This window comes from Musa acuminata, chromosome BXJ3-9 (genome assembly GCF_036884655.1).
Source record: "Musa acuminata AAA Group cultivar baxijiao chromosome BXJ3-9, Cavendish_Baxijiao_AAA, whole genome shotgun sequence".
NCBI lineage: Eukaryota > Viridiplantae > Streptophyta > Magnoliopsida > Zingiberales > Musaceae > Musa > Musa acuminata.
This window is the reverse complement of record NC_088357.1, coordinates 20,279,450-20,291,219: the sequence shown is the minus strand read 5'-3', so window position 1 is coordinate 20,291,219 and position 11,770 is coordinate 20,279,450.

Genomic DNA, 11,770 nt, shown 5'->3' with positions numbered 1-11,770 from the left:
TCTATCCGGTTATCACGATGTCCCTCTCGAGTAACCTATGACCGGGATTATTTAGGATATGTGTTTAAAGGTGAATCGATCTCATTATCGTGATCTCATCACGATCCGATTCCCATTGCACAAATCCAAGGACATCACAATACATATGCATTTATGCAATAGTTATAAAGTGATATACGCCAAAATATAATAAGCAAAAAGATTCTGTATCAAGTCACACGTGCCATCACTCACGTGATTGGCTTGCTGGGCACTTATGACTAGCAGGATTCCCCTGTAACGTCTGGGGACTACGGCATAGTGGCCTAGTACATCCGTAGTCGATGAGTCGAGTGAATTATTACAGAAATAATAATTCACTGAGTTAGAAGGAGTTCTGACAGGTATGACTCACGACCAGCTCGATATTGCGCCTAAAGGGTCACACACATATGGTACGCATTGCGATGAGTAGATGTTCGGATATGAGATATCCGACGGAGCTCGTCTTATTGGATGCAGATCTAATACCCACTAGGGGAGGACCCATTAGGGTTCGACAGGGGACCTCTATAAATAGGAGGAATTCAGAGCCCCATAGGCTAGAGAGCTCTTGCTTACCTTTCCTATTCTCCTCTCCCTCTCCACCTCAAAATAGGCCTGGAGTTTTGAGGAGCGTCGTCGCAACCCTGCTGTGTGGATCACCGCTAGAGAGGAGGACGCTTGACCTCCTTCACCCTCTCCTAACGATATGCAAGGAAATAGGGATATACGATCTCTCTAGGTAACACAATCTACTCTATACACAGTTTCATGTTTCGCGGATTTTTGCGTACAAATCTTCACACGACGACGAACATCTTTTTGGGAATCGGGGATTTTGTTTTCTTGTTCTTCCGCTGCGCATGTGATGTCGCCCCCAAAGATTTCCCAACAGTGGTATCAGAGCCAGGTTGTTCGTGCGAATGATTGGTTTTGAACTACGTGGGTTGTGTTTAGGAAGAATTTTGACGTCAAAATTGTTGACGCAAAACCAAGGAAGGGCAGCAACAGTTGCTGCCCTTGATCTGCGTACGTGCAGCGCAGCCGAAGGTGGGCAGCACAGGGGCTGCGTCTGCTGCAGCAGGCTTGCTGTCGGTGGGGCTAGCAGCCCACGGGCAGAGGCGCCGCAGGGCAGCGGCGCCTGCCGCCGCTGCTCCCGCGGGCGAAACCCCCGCCCACGGGGGCGGTCGCCCGACGGGATAGCACCGCCTGCGGAGGCGGCGGCGCCCGAAAGGGGCGCCCACCCGCAAGGCGGACAGCCTACGGGCAGAGGCGCCGTAGGGCAGCGGCGCCTGCCGCCGCTGCTTCCGCGGGCGAAACCCCCCCCCACAGGGTCGGACGCCCGACGAGACAGCACCGCCCGCGGAGGCAGCGGCGCCCGAAAGGGGCGCCCACCCGCAACGGCAACGCCGCCATCGGGTGTGCCGCCTGCAGGCAAGGGCAGTGCCCTCGCCCCGCCGCACAGGCCGCCGCCAGCAAGTGGCAACGGCGGCAGCAACGAAAAGGGGAAAGGGCATTAGGGTTTCTTGGGCAAAAGATAGTTTTGCCCCTCGGAATTTGAGAAATTCCAGTTTCTGTCTTTTGTCCAAATTATGAAAATACCCCTATGAATTCAAAAAATCCCTATAATGTCACTGATTTCAGAAAATATTAATTAATTAAAAAGTTTAGTTGATTATTATTTTTTATTATTATCTAGTAGTCCTACATGATGATGATTATTTATACATGTGATGTATGATGTGTGGACGGATAATCATGGACCGTGTGATGTGTGTACCTGTGATTATTATTATTGAGGTCTGCGAGCCTCCATTAAATTTCTCATTTATTGTCGGGCCTCCGTGCCTATGATTAAGTTGTAATCACATGAGGAGGCGTAGCGGGAGCGTGGATGCGATAGCGGGACCCACGAGACATACGATCGTGATGCATGAAGATGCATCAAGATTTCGACGGAACCGACGAGGACGAGATGGATGATCACAAGGCATGGAGATGCACCGTTGCACATATAGATCTTGATGTGAGTGATTAGGCCTACTGTCTCGGACCTAATCATATTAGGTTGTAGTCCATGATCATCTGGTGTAATTGCTTATACACATACTAGATATGTATATATATTTGCATGCGATGTAGATATATATTAAATATGTATATGTGTGACATGTCATTTTAGGAGACCAAATCATAGAAACATCTCTCGATAATATTAAGTTGGTAAACGTGAGGCAATTAGATTGACTCACGTGGCCTTCCATCGTTATAAGTAGGAACCGATTCCCAGTGTAGGTTGATTTGGTCGAGTCCCTCGAGACTCACCTATATCGCGATATGCTATCTTGCTTACGACATAGAGATGTCACCGGTGACCTGAGGGCATGGTATACTTGGTCGAGTCCTTCGAGGGTATATCATCAAATCAGACTCATCTTGTAACAAAGGTGTTGACTTAACCGAGCATCATGGTTGGTCGAGTCCCTCGAGGCCATAGTGATTCGGAGGCTGAATAGGACAGGAATCACAAGGAGTTGTGATCGAAAAGAATTACCTACCTTTTAGGCTTAGTGTGATTGGTCGAGTCCCTTGAGGTTACACTAAGACGCTGATTGGATCCTGATCCCCACTAGAAGTCTGCCGGAGACTTCTGTTTCACGTGCTGAGGGTGTCGCGTGACTCATTAGTAAAATAGTGGGAGCATATTAAGATAGAAGTCCATATCTTAATAGTTTATTTCTTGCAAAATCTGCATGTTATTCATTTCTGCTGCATCTTTATTATCAGAAAATGTCGCTTTCAAATCCCTAACGTGGCATACTTGGTGTCAACCGCCTCACTGGTCCAAATTATACGAATTGGCTCCGTAACTTGAGAACTGTTCTCACAGCGGAGAAAATCGTGTACGTCCTTGATACAGTGATGCCTGCGCCCGAAGAAGGGGCAAACGAGGATGAGATCGCTCGCTATGTGAAGTACATTGATGACTCCACTCTTGCTCAGCGCTATATGTTGGGCTCTATGACTCCTGAGTTACAGAGACAACATGAAAAGATGGATGCCAGATCCATTCTCCTACATGTCCGCAAATTGTTTGAGGAATAGGGAAGGACTCAGCGATATGAGATATCTAAGAGCCTATTCCGCGCTAGGATGACTGAGGGGACACCGGTTCAGAACCATGTCCTAAAGATGATTGAGTGGATAGAGAAACTCACAGGTCTAAGAATAGTCCTGGAGGATAACTTGTGTGTGAACATTGTACTTCAGTCCCTACCAGATTCCTTTTCACAGTTCATAATGAATTTTAATATAAACAAACTTGAAGTGACTCTCCCAGAGCTTCTCAATATGTTAAGGGAGGCAGAGAGTACTTTCAAGAAAGAGAAGCTAGTTCTCTACACTGGTGAGACCAAAAAGAAAAGGAAAGCAGAAAGGTCCCTTAAGAAGGGAAAGGGCAAGGGCAAACTAGGTAAAGCAAAGGTTGCTAAGAAAGACCCAGCAAAGGACAAAGGCCAGTGCTTCCACTGTGGTAAAGATGGGCACTGGAAGAGAAACTACAAAGAGTACCTTGCAGAAAGGGCGAAACAAAAGCTTGATGAAGCTTCAGGTACATTCATGATCAGTCTCCATTTGTCAGACCCTTATGATAACATATAGGTATTGGATACCGATAGTGCTTATCATATATGCAATTCGTTGCAAGTTCTAGCAAGGCCTATGAGACTAGAGAGAGGCGAGATGGACCTCAAGATGGGTAATGGAGCAAAAGTTATTGTAGTAGCTGTTGGCGAGGTCGCCCTACATCTGCCTAGTGGAGCTTTTATTGCATTAGATGCATGTTATTTTGTTCCTTCTATTATCAAAAACATTATCTCCATTTCATGTTTAATAGTTAGTGTATATAAATTTGTTTTTGAGAAAAAAGATTGTTCGATATTATTAGATGATAAGATCATCATGAAAGGAACATTGCATAATGGTTTATTTATGTTAGACACCACTCCACATATCATGAATATAAATGTGTCCAAAAGGAAACGAGATGAGTTGAACAGTGCATACCTGTGGCATTGTAGGCTAGGTCACATCCATGAAAGAAGATTCAAAAGTTGCTAAATGATGGATATCTAGATCCATTCGACTAAGTGTCATATGCAACTTGTGACCCCTGCATTTGTGGAAAACTGACCAACTCTCCATTTAATGGAACTAGAGAGAGAGCCACTGAGTTGTTGGAACTCATACATAGTGATGTATGTGGACCCATGTCAACTCATGCCATTGGAGGTTACTCCTACTTCATTACATTTACTGATGATTTCTCAATGTATGGATATATGTACTTAATGAAATACAAGTCTAAGGCTTTTAAGAAATTCAGAGAGTATAAGAATGAGGTGGAGAACCAGACTGGAAAGAGTATCAAAACTCTTCGATCAGATCGAGGAGGTGAGTACTTAAGTACAGAGTTCACTCAATTCCTCAAGGACCATGGGATATTATCCCAATGGACACCTCCTTATACACCTCAGCTCAATGGTGTCTCTGAAAGGAGAAATCGTACATTATTAGATATGGTACGGTCCATGATGAGTTTCGCTGACCTACCCATCTCATTATGGGGATATGCCCTAGAAACCGTAGCTTACCTTCTGAACAAATTTCCAACTAAGTCGGTAATGTCTACACCATATAAGATATGGAAAGGGAAGAAACCTGATCTTAAGGTTGTTAAGATTTGGGGCTACCCTGCCCACGTTAAAAGATACAACCCCGATAAGTTAGAATCAAGGATAGAGCGATGTAAATTTGTGGGATACCCCAAGGAAACTTGTGGGTATTATTTCTATCATCTCGAGGACCAAAAGGTCTTTATAGCTAAGAGAGCAGTGTTCCTTGAGAAGGAACACATTCTTGACGGAGACAGTGGGAGAATGATAGAATTGAGCGAGGTTATAGAACCAAGCTCAAGCACCACTCTACAGCCCGAGTTTGTTCAGGTACCTAATACACAAGTTTCAACTTTACGCATGTCTAATAGAGTATCCCATCCTCCTGAGAGATATGTGGGACATATTAGAGGAGAGGATGTAGAGGATATTGATCCTTAGACCTACGAGGCGGCTATTATGAGTATAGACTCCGGGAAGTGGCAAGAAGCCATGAATTCTGAGATGGATTTGATGTACTCCAATAAGGTTTGGAACCTAATTGATGCGCCCGAAGGTATTGTACCCATCGGTTGCAAGTGGATCTTTAAGAAAAATATCAGAGTAGATGGAAAGGTAGAGACCTATAAAGCAAGGCTAGTGGCTAAGGGGTATCGTCAAAGGCAAGGTGTTGACTATGACGAAACCTTCTCACCCGTAGCAATGCTAAAATCTATCAGAATTCTATTGGCTATTGCAGCACACTATGATTATAAGATCTGGCAGATGGATGTGAAAACTGCATTCCTCAATGGAAACCTCTAGGAGGAGGTATATATGATGTAACCTGAGGGATTCATGTCCAAGAATTGCCTAGATAAGGTGTGTAGGCTGCTTAGATCTATTTATGGATTAAAGCAAGCTTCCCGAAGTTGGAACATATGATTTGATGAGGCAATCAGATCTTATGACTTCGTTAAGAACGAAGAGGAGCCTTGTGTATACAGAAAGGTAAGTGGGAGCGCTATCACCTTTTTGGTATTATATGTGGATGACATCTTGATCATTGGGAATGACGTAGGAATACTATACCCAGTAAAGGCTTGGTTATCCAAAAACTTCTCCATGAAGGACTTAGGGGAAGCATCCTATATTTTGGGGATTAGAATCTATAGAGATAGATCCAAAAGGATGCTTGGCTTGTCCCAGTCCAGGTACATAGAAACCATTGTCAAAAGGTTTGGCATGAAAAATTCCAAGAGAGGTCTCATACCGATGAGACATGGGATATTGCTTTCTACGAGTATGTCCCCAAAGACTCCAGAAGAAAGGGCAAACATAGATATGATACCTTATGTCTCAGCAATAGGGTCTATCATGTATGTGTTAGGACTCTAGCTAGGAGAGTCCTAATTGAGAGGGACATTCATGTAAAACCTACCTAAGCTGACCCCTATTAAAGAGGTGAAGAGGCCAGCTAGGGTTAGGAGATTGTTTCTTAGAGATGAATTAGGAGTTGTAAAGGAAGAGGAGTCTTGATTAGAAGTCCTATTAGGAGTTGGTTAGAAGTAGGAGTCTTGATTAGAAGTCCTATTAGGAGTTGGTTAGAAGTAGGAGTCTTGAGTAGGAGTCCTATTAGGAGTTAGGGTTTAGAAACCCTATAATAGCCATGTATTCCTCCTCTTTTGATAAGCAATAGATGAATCTTTTCTGCAACCTTTGAGCAGCAACTTGGAGGGAGGAACCCCTATAGAGTTCCAAGGAGGCCGATCCCCTAAAGAGATCAACCCCAAGTTTAGAATCTGCAAGGGTTCTATCACTTGGTATCAGAGCAACGTTCTTGGCATCTCGCTGCCCTTTCACAGCCATCCATCAACCCTCCACAACCGCCCAAAGCAATTCCCACAATTGCTTAAGAGATCGTTGCCAAATTCCGCCATCATCTCCACCACCACGGATCATCCTTTGATCTCCCCGTAAATTACAACAGGTTCTGGTTTTCTACCTTACTGCTGCTGCAATTTAGTTATCCTTATTTGAAAATCCCAAAAAAAATATTCCTATATTTCTGCATAAACTTTTCGTCATAAAGTTTTCATCTCTACGACGAAAGATACATTACAGAATTCCAACCGTATAGCACCGTCTGTTTGATCTTGCTACTGTGCTTTTTCTCTCCAAATTTCTACGAAATTTTTATGACATCTTTGACACTTCCTAAAGTGGATTTCCCTTTGGTTTTATCGAAAAATTCTTAATATAAACCACTGATCTTTTACATCCAATCTGCTATACTTAAAAATTTGTGTTGTAGAAAATTTCAGCCACATATTGTTTCCTTAACCCATCTATTTGCAATCCTTTTTGAATGAAATTTCTTATACACTTCATATATCATCTTGGCTTCTATCTAAGATTGATCTATTAAGAAAATTCATCTCAAAAAATGATTTTATGTTGCTGTAAATTTTCGTCGTAACCTGCTGAAACTTTTCGATAAGAATTCTGCAATTGCAACTTGCACCAATTTCCTTGCTGTTATACTGCCGAAATTTTCTTGATTAAATTAGATATCCTTGCTGTCATATAAACTGTGATTTTGCTATCAATTCCCTCCTCAATTCTCTCAAGTTTTTGGTGGAAATTACGTCGAGAAACCGTTGTTTCTTCGACGACAATTCTACTCTTACCAGACAGCACATACTTGCTGCAACTTCCACTGATTTCTATCAAACCTTTGCTACCATCTACCACAGATCCAAAACTTTTATCTATAGCCCTAAAACTCTACCAAACCACACCTTCAAACTGAACCCAAAATTACCACAAAACAAGCCTAAACCGTAGCCTACATCCACCAATCCACCAACCCTTTCGACCATTATCTCTCTCAACCAATACATGCCTTTAACCCGACAACAAAAGAGAGATCTTAACATCACAGATTTGGCAGTATATACTATGGCATCTGAGGAGGTATTCAATGCTAAATTCGAAGCCTTCGAGGCGCGAATGGAGGATAAGATTCAGACGCTCTTTACCGAACTCAGATTGGGCCGACCACTAAGCCCGAAGAAATCACATCAAGGAGAGAGCTTTGCCCAATCACACCAAGCCCAAAGATATGACTTCCAAGAGAGGGAAAGCCCTATGACCAACCTCAACTATCCATGCATGAGAGTGGACTTCCCTAGATGGGAAGAAGGAGACCCGATTGGTTGGATCTCGCGCGCGGAGCGATATTTTCGGTACCACACAATCGCAGATGCATCTATGGTGAAAATTGCAGCTATACATCTTGAAGGGGATGCTATACAGTGGTTTGACTAGTTTGAATATACCTATGGAGTCCTTTCATGGCAACAATTCAAAGAAGGACTGTTGATACGCTTCAGACCAACCGATTACGAGAATATTGACGAACAACTAGCAAAGATCCGACAAACCTCTACCATTCAGGAGTACCAAACCAGGTTTGAAAGGTTATCTAATCAAACTCATGATTGGTCTCAAAAACAGCTATTGAGAACCTTCATTGAGGGCTTGAAGCCGGAGATCCGAGGAGAAGTTAAAGCGCGACAACCATATACACTTATGGCAGCCATCTCTTTCGCACGACATCAAGAGGAGCAATTGAACTATGAAGCTCGGAGGACTAGGGTCACTCCTCAACCAGCAATATTAAAACCCTCAACCCCCCCTACTATCGACCAAGTCCCTACACCAAAGAGGTTAATAAGAGAAGAGCTTCAGGAGCGATATGCGAAGGGGTTATGTTGGCATTATGATGAGCCGTGGAGCCGTGAGCATCGATGTAGTAAAGGGGGACTTCTTATGGTTGAACCGATAGAAGAAGAAGTCATTGAACATCCAGAAAAGAGCCTTGAACATGAAGAAGAAGATGCAAAAGAAGAGCCACAACCGATCGAAGTTACGATACATACACTAGCTAGCTACTCAAACCCGCAAACGATGAAAGTTGGAGGCCTTCTCAAACAACAACCGATCACTGTTCTCATCGACACGGGCAGCACTAATAACCTCCTAAACAGTAAGGTTGCTGTCCATATGAACTTACCTATTGAGAATTGTAGCAGGTTTGTCGCCAAGGTCGCCAATGGACAGATTTTGAAGTGTGATCATAGGTGCCCGCAGGTGAAACTGTTGCTGCAGGACCAAGAGATAATTGCAGATTTCTTCCTCCTCCCTCTTGATGATTATGAGGCCATACTCAGAATTAAATGGTTGATGACATTAGGTGATATTTCTTGGAATTTTATGCAACTATTTATAAAATTTTACAGTAAGGAGAAACAGGTGATACTGCATGGGAAACGTGAGGGTGACGTAACGATGATTTGCACACAACAAATGGAGAAGGTTTTGCATAAAGCATACAACGGCTTTTTGGTACAACTTGAGCAGCAAACTAAGGGAGAGCCAACAAAATTTGAAGATCCAAATCTACTTCCTTTGCTTGCTGACTTTTCAGATATATTTGACGAACCGTGCAACCTACCCCTTACCCGTCGGCATGATCATTGTATAACGATTCTTCCAGAAAAATCTGCAGCAAATGCTCAGCCATATCAGTATCCATATCTCCAGAAGGATGAAATAGAAAGGATTGTAAAAGAGATGCTTAAAACAGGAGTTATTCGGCCATGTTGCAGCCCCTACTCTTCACCGGTGCTCCTCATACGAAAGAAGGATGAAATATGGCGATTATGTGTTGATTACCGAGCTCTCAATGGCATAACCATCAAGGATAAATATCCTATTCCAGTAGTAGATGAGTTGCTAAGGGAGCACAAATCTTCACAAAGCTGGACCTTCGATCCGGGTATCATCAAATACAAGTATGCGAAGAAGACATACCGAAAACCACCTTTTGAACACACAACAACCACTATGAATTTTTGCTTTCTTCAAAAGAAGGTGGAATATCTTGGGCATATCATATCAGAGGAAGGTGTGGCAGTAGACCCCTTCAAAATTGGAGCAATGCAAAACTGGCTGACCCCGAGGAACATAAAATTGCTACATGGCTTTTTGGGTTTAACAGGCTACTACTGCAAGTTCGTGAAAAACTATGGAGAGATTAGTGCACCAGTTACTTCCTTACTGAAAAAAGATGTCTTCCAATGGTCGAATAGAGCCTCCGTTGCCTTCGACAAACTTAAGGCAGCCATGACGACGACGCCGGTGCTAACACTACCAGATTTCAACAAACCCTTCATTATTGAGGCCGACGCATCTGGAGTCAGAATTGGAGCCATTCTCAGGCAAGATGATCGACTACTCGCATACACTAGCAAGGCATTATCTCCCTCCCATCAAAATAAGTCAACAAATGATAAGGAGATGCTCGCCATTATGCGCGCAGCAACGAGGTGGAGACCCTACTTGATTGGTCGACGATTTCAAATTAAAACCGACCATAAAAGCCTCAAGTACTTTTTGGAGTGAAAGATATCATCCCCTAAGCAGCAAAAATGGGTAACAAAACTTCTTGGATTTGATTATGAAATAACTTACAAAAAGGGGAAAGAGAATGTTCTTGCAGATGCGCTTTCGCAGCTACCCGAGCAAGCTGAAGTTTTGGCCATTTCACTTCTGACCAGCGACTTCCTTGAGGATATTAAGATGGAATGGCAGGAAGATTCAGAGAATAGTAAAATTATAAAAAAATTGGACGAAGCACCAAGCTCCGTGACTCATTACAATTGGGACTCAAAAGAATTACACTATAAGGGACGCATTGTGCTTATGATAAATTCTACTTGCATCTTCACGAGCAGATTTTGGACAAAGCTATTCCATATGCAAGATACTAAATTGAAAAGGAGTATGGCATATCACCCACAAATCAACGGCCAGACAAAAGTTGTCAATAGGTGCTTGGAGACAGCCCAAAGCCACCCACCAAATATGACTATCCAAGAAGAACTCCAGACCCAGCCAAGTGTCATTATTGATCGACGGATCATGACTCGACGACGACGACCCACTACTAAAGTGCTAATACAGTGGGCGAACCTACCAACAGAAGATGCCACTTGGGAGAACTATGACGACTTGAAGATCAAATTCCCAAAATTCATGAATCGTCAGCCTCGAGGACAAGGCTGATTTGAAGAGGGCGGGTCTGTTAGGACTCTAGCTAGGAGAGTCCTAATTGAGAGGGACATTCATGTAAAACCTATCTAAGCCGACCCCTATTAAAGAGGTGAAGAGGCCGGCTAGGGTTAGGAGATTGTTTCTTAGAGATGAATTAGGAGTTGTAAAGGAAGAGGAGTCTTGATTAGAAGTCCTATTAGGAGTTGGTTAGAAGTAGGAGTCTTGAGTAGGAGTCCTATTAGGAGTTAGGGTTTAGAAACCCTATAAATAGCCATGTATTCCTCCTCTTTTGATAAGCAATAGATGAATCTTTTCTGCAGCCTTTGAGCAGCAACTTGGAGGGAGGAACCCCTATAGAGTTCCAAGGAGGCCGATCCCCTAAAGAGATCAACCCCAAGTTTAGAATCTGCAAGGGTTCTAACAGTATGCCATGCTATGTACTAGGCCTGATATAGTGCATGCTCTGAGTGTCACGAGCAGGTATCAGGCGGATCCAGGCTTAGAGCACTGGAAAGTAGTAAAGTGTATCCTTAAGTACTTGAGAAGGACTAAGGATCTTTTACTAGTATATGGAGGTAATAGCCTTAAGGTTGAAGGCTATACTGACTCAAGTTTTCAGTCTGATGTCGATGATAGCAAGTCGAATTCAGGGTATGTGTACACCTTGAATGGAGGAGTAGTGTGCTGGAAGAGTTCCAAGCAAGATACTACTGCTGACTCGACCACAGAGGTAGAGTACATTGCTGCATCAGATGCAGCAAAGGAGGGAGTCTAGTTGAAGAAATTCATCACAGATTTGGGAATTGTGCCGGGTAGCGAGGAGCCGATCTCCCTATATTGCGACAACAATGGGGCGATTGCTCAAGCAAAGGAACTTAGGTCTCATCAGAAATCTAAGCATGTTCTGAGGAGGTTCCACCTTATCAGAGAGATCGTAACCCGAGGAGATGTAGTAGTGGAAAGAGTTCCATACGAAG